Raw genomic sequence first — 11,775 nt, forward strand, 5'->3', positions numbered from 1 at the left:
AGTTTTATTTTTTTCGAAATTATTTTTTAGTTTTAATCTTTTTGAAATTATTTGTTAGTTTTAATCTTTTTTAAATTATTTGTTAGTTTTTATCTTTTGAAATTATTTTTTAGTTTTAAGCTTTCCGAAATTATTTGTTAGTTTTGATCTTTTCGAAATTATTTTTTAGTTTTAAGCTTTTTGAAATTATTTGTTAGTTTAAATCTTTTTGAAATTATTTTTTAGTTTTAACCGTTTCGAAATTATTTGTTAGTTTTAATTTTTTTGAAATTATTTGTTGGTTTTTATCTTTTTGAAATTATTTTTTAGTTTTAATCTTTTGAAATTATTTGTTACTTTTAATCTTTTTGAAATTGTTAGTTTTAATCTTTTCGAAATTATTTTTTAGTTTTAATCTTTTGGAAATTATTTTTTAGTTTTAATCTTTTGGAAATTATTTTTTAGTTTTTATCTTTTGGAAATTATTTGTTACTTTTAATCTTTTTGAAATTGTTAGTTTTTATCTTTTTGAAATTATTTTTTAGTTTTTATCTTTTTGAAATTATTTGTTACTTTTAATCTTTTGGAAATTATTTGTTAGTTTTAATCTTTTGGAAATTATTTTTTAGTTTTAATCTTTTGGAAATTATTTTTTAGTTTTCATCTTTTGGAAATTATTTGTTACTTTTAATCTTTTTGAAATTGTTAGTTTTTATCTTTTTGAAATTATTTTTTAGTTTTTATCTTTTTGAAATTATTTGTTAGTTTTAATTTTTTTTTAATTATTTGTTAGTTTTTATCTTTTTGAAATTATTTGTTAGTTTTTATCTTTTGAAATTATTTGTTAGTTTTTATCTTTTTGAAATTATTTTTTTAGTTTTAATCATTTTGAAATTATTTGTTAGTTTTAATCTTTTGGAAATTTTTTGTTACTTTTAATCTTTTTAAAATTATTTGTTAGTTTTGATCTTTTCGAAATTATTTTTTAGTTTTAAGCTTTTTGAAATTATTTGTTAGTTTTAATCTTTTTGAAATTATTATTTAGTTTTAACCGTTTCGAAATTATTTGTTAGTTTTTATCTTTTTGAAATTATTTTTTAGTTTTAATCATTTTGAAATTATTTGTTGGTTTTATTTTTTTGAAATTATTTGTTAGTTTTAATCTTTTGGAAATTTTTTGTTACTTTTAATCTTTTTGAAATTATTTGTTAGTTTTAATCTTTTGGAAATTATTTTTTAATTTTAATCTTTTTGAAATTTTTTTTTAGTTTTAATCTTTTTTAAATTATTTGTTAGTTTTGATCTTTTGGAAATTATTTTTTAGTTTTAATCTTTCGGAAATTATTTTTTAGTTTTTATCTTTTGGAAATTATTTGTTACTTTTAATCTTTTTGAAATTGTTAGTTTTTATCTTTTGGAAATTATTTTTTAGTTTTTATCTTTTTGAAATTATTTGTTAGTTTTAATTTTTTTTAATCATTTGTTAGTTCTAATCTTTTTGAAATTATTTTTTAGTTTTAATCTTTTTGAAATTTTTTGTTACTTTTAATCTTTTTGAAATTATTTGTTAGTTTTAATTTTTTTTTAAATACTTTTTTAGTTTTAAGCTTTTCGAAATTATTTGTTAGTTTTATTTTTTTTTAAATTATTTGTTACTTTTAATTTTTTTGAAATAATTTGTTAGTTTTAATCTTTTTGAAATTATTTGTTAGTTTTATTTCTTTTTTTAATTAATTGTTACTTTTAATCTTTTGGAAATTATTTGTTAGTTTTAATCTTTTGGAAATTATTTGTTAGTTTAGTTTAGCCCAGTTATGTTTAAATAAAAACATAGACCTAAAACGTCATGAACTACAAAAATTACAAAAATAAAAAATTGTCAATCGTTATAGAAAAGAAAAAAGGGGAAAAGAAAATGTCTCATTATGGAAGTCGAGTGACGTATTTCTTTTCGAGTTTATTTTAAACCGTGGAGATTGTTTGAGTTATTTTTTATTTATTTATTTTTTTTTATTCTTTGCTCCTGAACATGTGAAATAGTTTCGTCCGCTACGTTTTTTACTCCCGTGATGAGAGAAAAGCACACGTTCGCGCGCGCGTGTGTGCTTTTCTCCCATCACATGCATACATATATATATATATATATATATATATATATATATATATATATATATATGTGTGTGTGTGTGTGTGTGTGTGTGTGTGTGTGTGTGTGCTTCAATTATGAAGGGAACGATTGTTTTATTGATATTCATGATTTAAAAAAATGGGGGGGGGGGCAACTGACCGGGTCCACACTCACTCTTCTTTAGCTGGATCGAGGGATTTTTATTTATAATAGAAACACACAAGGAAAACTATGCATCTAAAATAAAGTAAAGTTAGTTCATTATTTATTATTATTACTTTAATGAGGATGAAACCGGTCAGCTGATCTCCTTCTTTTTACCTATTTCTTTTAATCATGGATATGGAGTCTCCTCTTAAGAATTGCAATATGGAAATTTTGTAACCCACAAAAAATTATAATATATATATATATATATATATATATATATATATATATATATATATATATATATATATATATACATGCTAGCGAGGGGAGGGGCGTCCAGCTTTTCCTAGGCGTAAAATAAGGTTAAATATGAAATTTTAAATATCCAGATTTCGTATACATATTTTTTTTTTTACTTTTGAAATCATGACTCTATAATAAAAGCTAAAATTGAAACCGAAAGCTAAACTTTAGCATTCAAAGCTGGTGACGTTACCACTGTACTAACCTGACATGTATATGAACTGATTAAAAATTAGAAATAAACTAAGATGAATGTACAAAATGCATAATGATTTTTTTCAATTTTGACACATTTTTGACCCCTTAAAAATTATTTTAACCGGCGAAAAACCTATAAAAGAATGGTCCATAAAAAATCTAATCATTTGAGACCCCTAGCGACTTTTAGTTTCGGATCAGAAAGACTTTGAAAATATGGAGACAGGCAGACAGACAGACAGGTAATCTTTTATATATATATATATATATATATATATATATATATATATATATATATATACATACATATGCATGCATATATATATACATACATATATATATATATATAAAATGACAATAATGATGATAATATATATATATATATATATATATAATGACATATATATATATATATAATGACATATATATATATATATATATATATATATATATATATATATATATATATATATAATGACATTTCCACAAGTTCAAATATGAATTCTAAAACCTACTTGAATCAAATATTTTGATTTTCGGTTATACTACAGCTGTTCTAAACTATTTTTTTCACACACACACACACACACACACACACACACACACACACATATATATATATATATATATATATATATATATATATATATATATATATATATATATATATATATATACTAGGAAAAGTATCCGTCGTTGACTGGGTTAAAAAACAGCCTACAGAAAATGGACTCTGATTTATGAAAGTATGATAGGTTATAAAAAGGAAGGCTTGTAAAGAGATAGCTTCGAATTTGGGGGTATCAAAACCAAAGCAAAATATGATGAAAGTAAAAATAAAATAGATAAACCCCATAATTTATTATACCATACCTGTTCACACTGAAACACTTATCACAATATTCTGTGGATCTATATTAAAAAACCTTGTTAAACTTTGTGACATATTTCCATTCTATGGAGGTCAGGCGCGAACGAACACCCCATAATTTTATTACACCATATTTCTTTAAACTGAAACATAATTATCAAAGTATACTTACGCAGATAGATATGAAAAGTCTTTATTAGAGTTTGTGCCTATTTCCATTCTATGGAGGCCAGGCGCGAACGCAAACCCCACAATTTTATTATACCATCCCTACTTATCAAAGTATTCTTATGTACATCTATATCAAAAACATTTGTAAATGTTTTTTTTTTATTTTTTAATTTTTTATTTCCATGCTTTGTGGACCACGCACACACACACACACAGCTTTATATATATATATATATATATATATATATATATATATATATATATATATATATATATATATATAGATTTTCTATCGTCTCCATTGAATTTGGACAGAATTTTCTCATGCGAATTTCACCATAATAGTAACAAAACAGTTCAATAGGCTACTGTCTATAAAATTACAGCGTATCGAGTTTGTCATTTCAGTAAACAAACATTTTTGGTCGATTAATTAAAATCAACAAAAATTATGATGGTGCACGGATTCTGTCCTTTGGTCATTGGAATACAACCAACCAGTGGAATATATGCTCTGAATCTGGACAGCAACTTCATCGAGTTTGTTGGTTGAAACAATTCGGACATTTTTATAAAGTACATATTCATTTAAAATATATTGTTATATAAACTCAAGAAAAAAAAACCGACTCTCCTTGCCAGAAGAGATTGTAGCATTTAATGACTATGAACTGAAATACCGTCACGTTTTTTCATGTTTATATATATATATATATATATATATATATATATATATATATATATATATATATATATATATATATATATATATATATATATGTGTGTGTGTGTGTGTGTGTGCGTGTGTGTGTGTGTGTGTGTGTACATTTATATATATGTATGTTTATATATATATGTATATGTATATATATATATATATATATATATATATATATATATATATATATAGAGTAGAAATGGTAATTAATAAAAAGTGAAGAATATATATATATATATATATATATACATATATATATATATATATATATATATATATATATATATATATACGTTTTATTTTTTATTACCGTATTTTTCTGTTAAGTTACATTATTGTTTCAGCTACCCGGCCGTTTTTTTGGCCGTCTGTAGCTTCCTCAGACTTTTACAGAAATGTTCGTTATGATGTTCCCTTCCTCTTTTTTCCGCTCTTCTCGCACCTCTTCCCTGACATCATTCGCTCTTTCATCCCATTATAACGAACATTCCTGTAAAAGTCTGAGGGAGCTACAGACGGCCAAAAAAAAAAAACGGCCGGGTAGCTGAAACAAGAATGTAACTTAACAGAAAGATACGGTAATAAAAAATAAAACGTATATATACAAATGTCTTACTTGCTATGTCTGTGACAATATCCAGAATATTTCGGGAAAAAATTCCCCTTTTCAAATGGTGTATGGGTGAAACCCTTTTCCTGAAGAAAGTATGGTCACCACATGATAATGCAATAGTAATCAATAAAAATTAAAAAGAATTCTCACGATTAAAAATATAATAAATTTTTAAACAAATGAGGGAAAAATATATTTAATTAATATAATTCCTTCAACTTTCAATAATTGGTTCATAGCTCAAATGGTAAGATGTCTGGCATCACTGGTCATTGTTGGGAGTGACTTGCGACTTGTGTTTCGAATCCCACCGTTGATATGATCGTTACTTCTATAAGCATTAATGTCGTGGAACAAAGAAACAGCTATCTGAGGATGATTATTAACGAAACAACGATCTGCAGAATATTATATATGTGTGCGCATAATAAAATAAAACTTTAGAAAACCTGTTAAAAAAAAACACAAGTGCATAGAAAGCTGAAAAAAAAGGTGGTCAATATTCAAATATAAATTTGCAATGTTATACAAATACAAATAAACAACCGGGATTTCAACCAAACAATATCGTCAGGCAAATCTGTGCAAAATTGTAAACTTGTACTTATTTATTTTGTGAGTTTTATATTTATTTAGAATGTACGAAAATATACTTATGGCAAGTTAGTTAGACTTTTCTGCATCATTTCACGGAAAGACCTGATATTTTCATTGCAAACATTGCTTTCGTATAAGCTGTATCGCCTTAAGAGGGCTCTGGTTACTGGTAACTAGCTGGCCGAAACATGCTCATGGCCGTGTAGCAACCTATTACTGCTTATGTAAAAACATATATATATATATATATACATATATATATATATATATATATATATATATATATATATATCTTAATCGTGACACACTGAACTGATGATTCCAGAAAGACTGAAACACTAGTATCTGTAGGTATTTAATAATCATTATAATATATATATATATATATACATATATATATATATATATATATATATATATATATATATATATATATACAAACACTTGAAATTGCTTATATATATATATACCTATTTACTATGCCTCCCCACGCGACAGAGTTAGACACCAGGGTCGTTTTTTAACGTGGAGAAATATATATATATAAGTTTGAACTTGTTTAATTATATATATACATAAATATTGCTAATATGCTAATATGTAATATAATTACTCATATTTATACACACACATTTGAACATGTTTATATATATATATATATATATATATATATATATATATGTGTGTGTGTGTGTGTGTGTAAGTTTGACCTTGTTTAATTATATATACATAAATATTGGTAATATGTTAATATGTAATTTAAGTACTTGGGGCAGCGATTGCACATTAATGAATAATATAAAATTCTCATTTCGATAGTTCAATAGTTCAATAATAGAGGTATAAATATTTTCCTTACAAAACAATTGTACGCGATGTGGTGATCAATAAAAGGAAAACTTTCCGAAAATGAGGAAATATATGTATCTATCCTCATGAACGTGGTATCTCCCAAGAATGAAATAATAATAATAATAATAATAATAATAATAATAATAATAATATATATATATATATATATATATATATATATATATATATATATATATATATATATATATATATATATATAATTAAACAAGGTCATGTGTATTGGTAAAGTAAACTGAAGACTAATATTTAAAAAAATGCTCAATACAAGTAAAACTTTTTTTTAGATAAACATTTAAAATGGTCTACACAAATCAATTCATATTAAAATATCATCGCGTCATCGTAGGAACCAAAGGTCCATCCTTATGAGACTATGAACCTGTGACCCCCAACAACGTATACGGTAGTTCCGATATATGAATTGACTTGTATCAAACATTTTAAATGTTATATATATATATATATGTATTAGAAAGATATATATATATATATATATATATATATATATGTATTAGAAAGATTTCAATATTTTTCCAGATTCCGATACAATTACCGATTCTCTTCTAAAATTTGAAATTTCTGATTCCGATACAATTTCTGATTCCAAAAATTTTTTAAACGCTAAAACTTTATCATGGACTTGTAATTTTATTTTAAATTTTGAATTACAGTAAAAAAAAAAAAAAAAAAGAAGAAGTAAGATACCCAAAAATGTTTTCACAAATATAAAAAATACTAATAGGTATTCTATTGATGTTAGTTTAACTTGTAAAATCTAAAATCAATAAATATTTATCGTTTCATCCTTAGCACTATCGATGGAAAATCAAATTAAAACAATAAACATATAAAAGAATCTTTTTTTCTTTTTTTTTTTGCATTGGAAAGAAGGCGTGAGAAGTTTTTCAATTCCGATATTCCCAAAAGTTCCGATTTTTCGATTCACGATTCTTATTAATCGTTCCAACACTAATATATATAGCCGCACTGATGAGCTGTGATACAGCGAAACAGTACTGTGTGTTGATGATCAAATATATATATATGTGTGTGTGCGTGTGTAACTGAACATGGTTTATTTGATTACTTATTCATCGGTGTGTGCGTGAAAAATATTTCATTTTATATTATCTAAACAAACAGAATATCAGAGTATTGTTTTATGATTTGCATGGATATATATATATATATATATATATATATATATATATATATATATATATATATATATATATATATATATATATACTTTTTATTTTTTATTACCGCATCTTTCTGTTAAGTTACATTATTGTTTCAGCTACCCGGCCGTTTTTTTTTTGTTTTTTTTGCCGTCTGTAGCTTCCTCAGACTTTTACAGAAATGTAACTTAACAGAAAGGTACGGTAATAAAAATAAAACGCATATTTGCTCTACAACAGTATTGAGCATTTTCTTCAGTTTTTATTAATTACCATTTCTACTATATATATATATATATATATATATATATATATATATATATATATATATATATATATATATATATATATATATATATAACCCGGTGATACTGTATTAAAGATTAGTAACAAAATACACTACAGTATATAATACACATGTATATAATCAAATGACGTTATAAATAACACTGTAAGGCGGGGAAAATACCATAACCAGGGGACAGAAAAACACTGTATTACACAGCGTAATCTGAAAAAAAAAACGCATCTTAAAGCCACTGTATATATATATATATATATATATATATATATATATATATATATATATATATATATATATATATATATATATATATGTGTGTGTGTGTGCGTATTTATTTATATATATATATTAATACATGTGTATATAAATATGTATATATATATATATATAAATATATATGTATATTTATATACACATGCATATTTATATATACATGTGTATGTGTGTGTGTGTATATATATATATATATATATATATATATATATATATATAAGCATCTATATATTTTTAAGTATATATTTAAGGATATACATGCATCTAGACATAAAAATGTATACATGTGTATATAAAGATATATGCATATGTATATGTTTTTATGTATATACAAATATATGCATGTATATATAAAGATATATAGAGATGTCTCCGTTCAGTTTCGAAAGACGATGTATACTGCTTGTAAGGGTAGCTGTACAAGTAATTTTGAGGCAAGTGTGGCACAATCACAACACTAGCTCACTTGAATTGGTCCTGCTTAAGTCCAGTGGCAAGAGGGAGTCCAGGGCGACGGGAAACAAAGCGGAGAGCACATACGGCACCTGGAATTCCCAAATGGTCAAGCATTTATGTACTGACCAGGCTTAACATTACTTAACCGGTGGTCGAACGGGAACCGGTGTGTCAACTTTTTTTGCCGTAAGATTATGTATATGTGCGCGTGCGCGTGCGCGTGTGTGTAAATATTTTGTTGAATAAGAATGACACAATTGATAAAAGATCTGAAATTAATACTTTGACTGAAAATGTATACAGAAAAAAAAAAGATAAGTAAATAGAATATGTCTCTCACCTGTGTTAAAAAAAATCCGAAAAACTTAATCCAGCAGAAATGAAAGTTGTTTCAAATCAAATACCGGCGACGAAAACAAAAAGGAAGCGAATTCTGATGCTGCCGTGACGATCCTGTATGACAACCGCATGGGTTTGCCAGGGCTGACTGACTGGCTGGCTGACTCGCTTGGACTGTGTTGTGTACAGTTCGATAGAAAACGTGCGACAGACTGGCTCGACGTCCTATCAAGTGTGCTGCATGCATGTAATAAGGAAGTTCTCTCCTTTTGCTCGTTCGGTTGCTTGTTCGCTCGCTCACTCATTCACCCGCTCAGCTGGAGTCGTTTACTCAACCATTCACACACACACGTACACGCAAGCAAGCAAGCGCACACACACACACACACGCGCGCGCACGCGCGCACTTTCTCTTTCCGAAAGTGACGCTGGTTGATGCATTGTCCTATTCAGGGGACATGGGGATATTTCGATCAGGGTGGGGGAGTGATATGGGAGGGTGGTTGTAGAGGAAAGAAGCGGGTGTCAGGGAGTTTGCATGTGAAGAAAACAGGCTCTGTGCGATCTACTCATTGAACTAATTTATTTTGCCTGATTTTTAAAGGTACAATATATATATATATATATATATATATATATATATATATATATATATATATATATATATATATATATGTATGTATAGTCTTGGAAGTTTTTAACCTTTAAAACTATACAAAAAAATTATTTTTTATCATTCGTTAGAAAACTATTTAGTCAGTAAGTCATTTAATCAACTGCAATCAACTTGCTCTCTCGAATTCACTATAGTACCAGTAATAATTTATTTTTAAGGGATCATCAGTTGTTTACCATCAAACACTATTTCGGGGATTTAAAAACAATATATATATATATATATATATATATATATATATATATATATGGGGGGATGGATGTATGTATGTGTGCATAAATTAAATAAGTTTAACTGTATTGAACTTCGAACGAATATTTTTCCAAAGTGCTCAATATATATGTAATATTGTTATAAGGGACATTATATAAACATAAGAAAACCCCAACGCGGATTAATCTACGTTTTCCAGTCTGGAATCACGAGGAGACGATTAACATTGGTGTTTTTTTTTTTGTTTTTTTATGTTTATATATTTTTACTTTATATATATGTACTAGAAGACAGTCTGGCGTTGCCCGGTCGCATAATATGCATAAATATGATATTTTAATTAATGTAAATTTCGCCTTTATTATCATAGTGTCAATTCTTCACTGATTTTTTATATATTAGACCTAATATATTGTAGGGATTTAAAAGAATATATATATATATATATATATATATATATATATATATATATGACTTCAGTGCCATAATCTAAACTCGAAACCAAGCCTTATCAATTAACGTTGCCCTAAATCCATATGCATACAAAAACTGCAAAAAATAACATAATTTATATATAAATGTATATTTACGCATACATTTAATCAACTTACACTTACTAAGTTTCAATTTTGTTTCGTTTTGACTTCTTAGCAGCTACTTTTACGGGCTAAAGACCAAATTAAATTTATTCTACCGATCCAAATTCCCTGCATATCAAGTTTCAAGTCCGTAGACCAAAAATTGACAGAGGAGTTTGGTAGAGTTCGTTCCTCAGACAGACAGAGAGACAGACAATGTCGCACACACACACACACACACACACACACACACACACACACACACACACACATTCGTTGAATAGCTGGGATAATTTCTGTTCGTTTCTCTTACAATCCGTCTTTTCCATTTGGCAGGCCAATGTTTGAATGTTCTGTCACCTGTCTTCCCCTAACAGCCCCATCTTCCAACATCTAGTAGCGCGCGACACCCCCAAAAAGTAAATTCTGAAAGATGTTAATAAATAAAAAAAAATACCGCCATTTTAGCCATCTCATATTGTAAACTGCGCCTCGCCATCATAGAAACTCTACTCAGTCACATAAACAAACCTATTAATAAGGCTCAATATGAAGAAAGAGAGGTTGGTTGGTTGGTTGTTTTTGTTTTACGGCATATCAACCCTTTTCAAGTTATTTAATGCCGAATCCAAAGATTTTGAAGAAAAAATTTTTAATAGAATATATTTGTTGTTTTCAAGTCAGTTTCTATTTAACCCATAGTTGGGACCCTAATAGGTACTACCACTCCGGGTCAGAGTGGATCTGGGAGCAATGGCAATTAAAAGGTGGCTCCACACTCCCCAAAGCCCGCAAGCTGGGGCCTCGCCACTGGATATAGTTTAAGGTCATATCCAGGACGGAAGGAAGAGAGGATACGCTTAAGTACTTTTAAACGATTTTAATTGACTTTTTTAATAAATTCACTAAGCGCAATTTTTTAATTCGTCAGGCGCCTGAACTCATGACAGTCAAAAACGTTCGCGGTATGGCGTATTTATTTTTACACTCGAACAGAACGTTCAACCATTGGTCCGCCAGATGGCAAAGGTGGATCACAAGAGAAACAAACAGAGGTTATCCTTGCCGATAAACGGAACATCCATAAGAGAAAAAATCTGGCCAAATATATCAATACATATATATTTCAGAATGTGCGAGAGAATATATAATTA

At 26.9% G+C, this 11,775-nt stretch overlaps 1 protein-coding gene across 2 annotated transcripts in view; it reads right to left on the reverse strand.

The window, feature by feature from the left end:
• Nucleotides 1–9,410, reverse strand: part of LOC145241999 (protocadherin beta-12-like) — a 270,193-nt gene extending 260,783 nt beyond the window's left edge. For both annotated transcript variants that reach the window (XM_080104886.1, XM_080104887.1), the window contains exon 1: nucleotides 9,156–9,410. The gene's annotated coding sequence lies outside the window, so the exon portion shown is untranslated. The remainder of the gene's footprint in view (nucleotides 1–9,155) is intronic.
• Between the last annotated feature and the right edge of the window lie 2,365 nt (nucleotides 9,411–11,775).

This window comes from Euprymna scolopes, chromosome 21 (genome assembly GCF_053919585.1).
Source record: "Euprymna scolopes isolate OS-2025 chromosome 21, ASM5391958v1, whole genome shotgun sequence".
Taxonomy (NCBI): Eukaryota; Metazoa; Mollusca; class Cephalopoda; order Sepiida; family Sepiolidae; genus Euprymna; species Euprymna scolopes.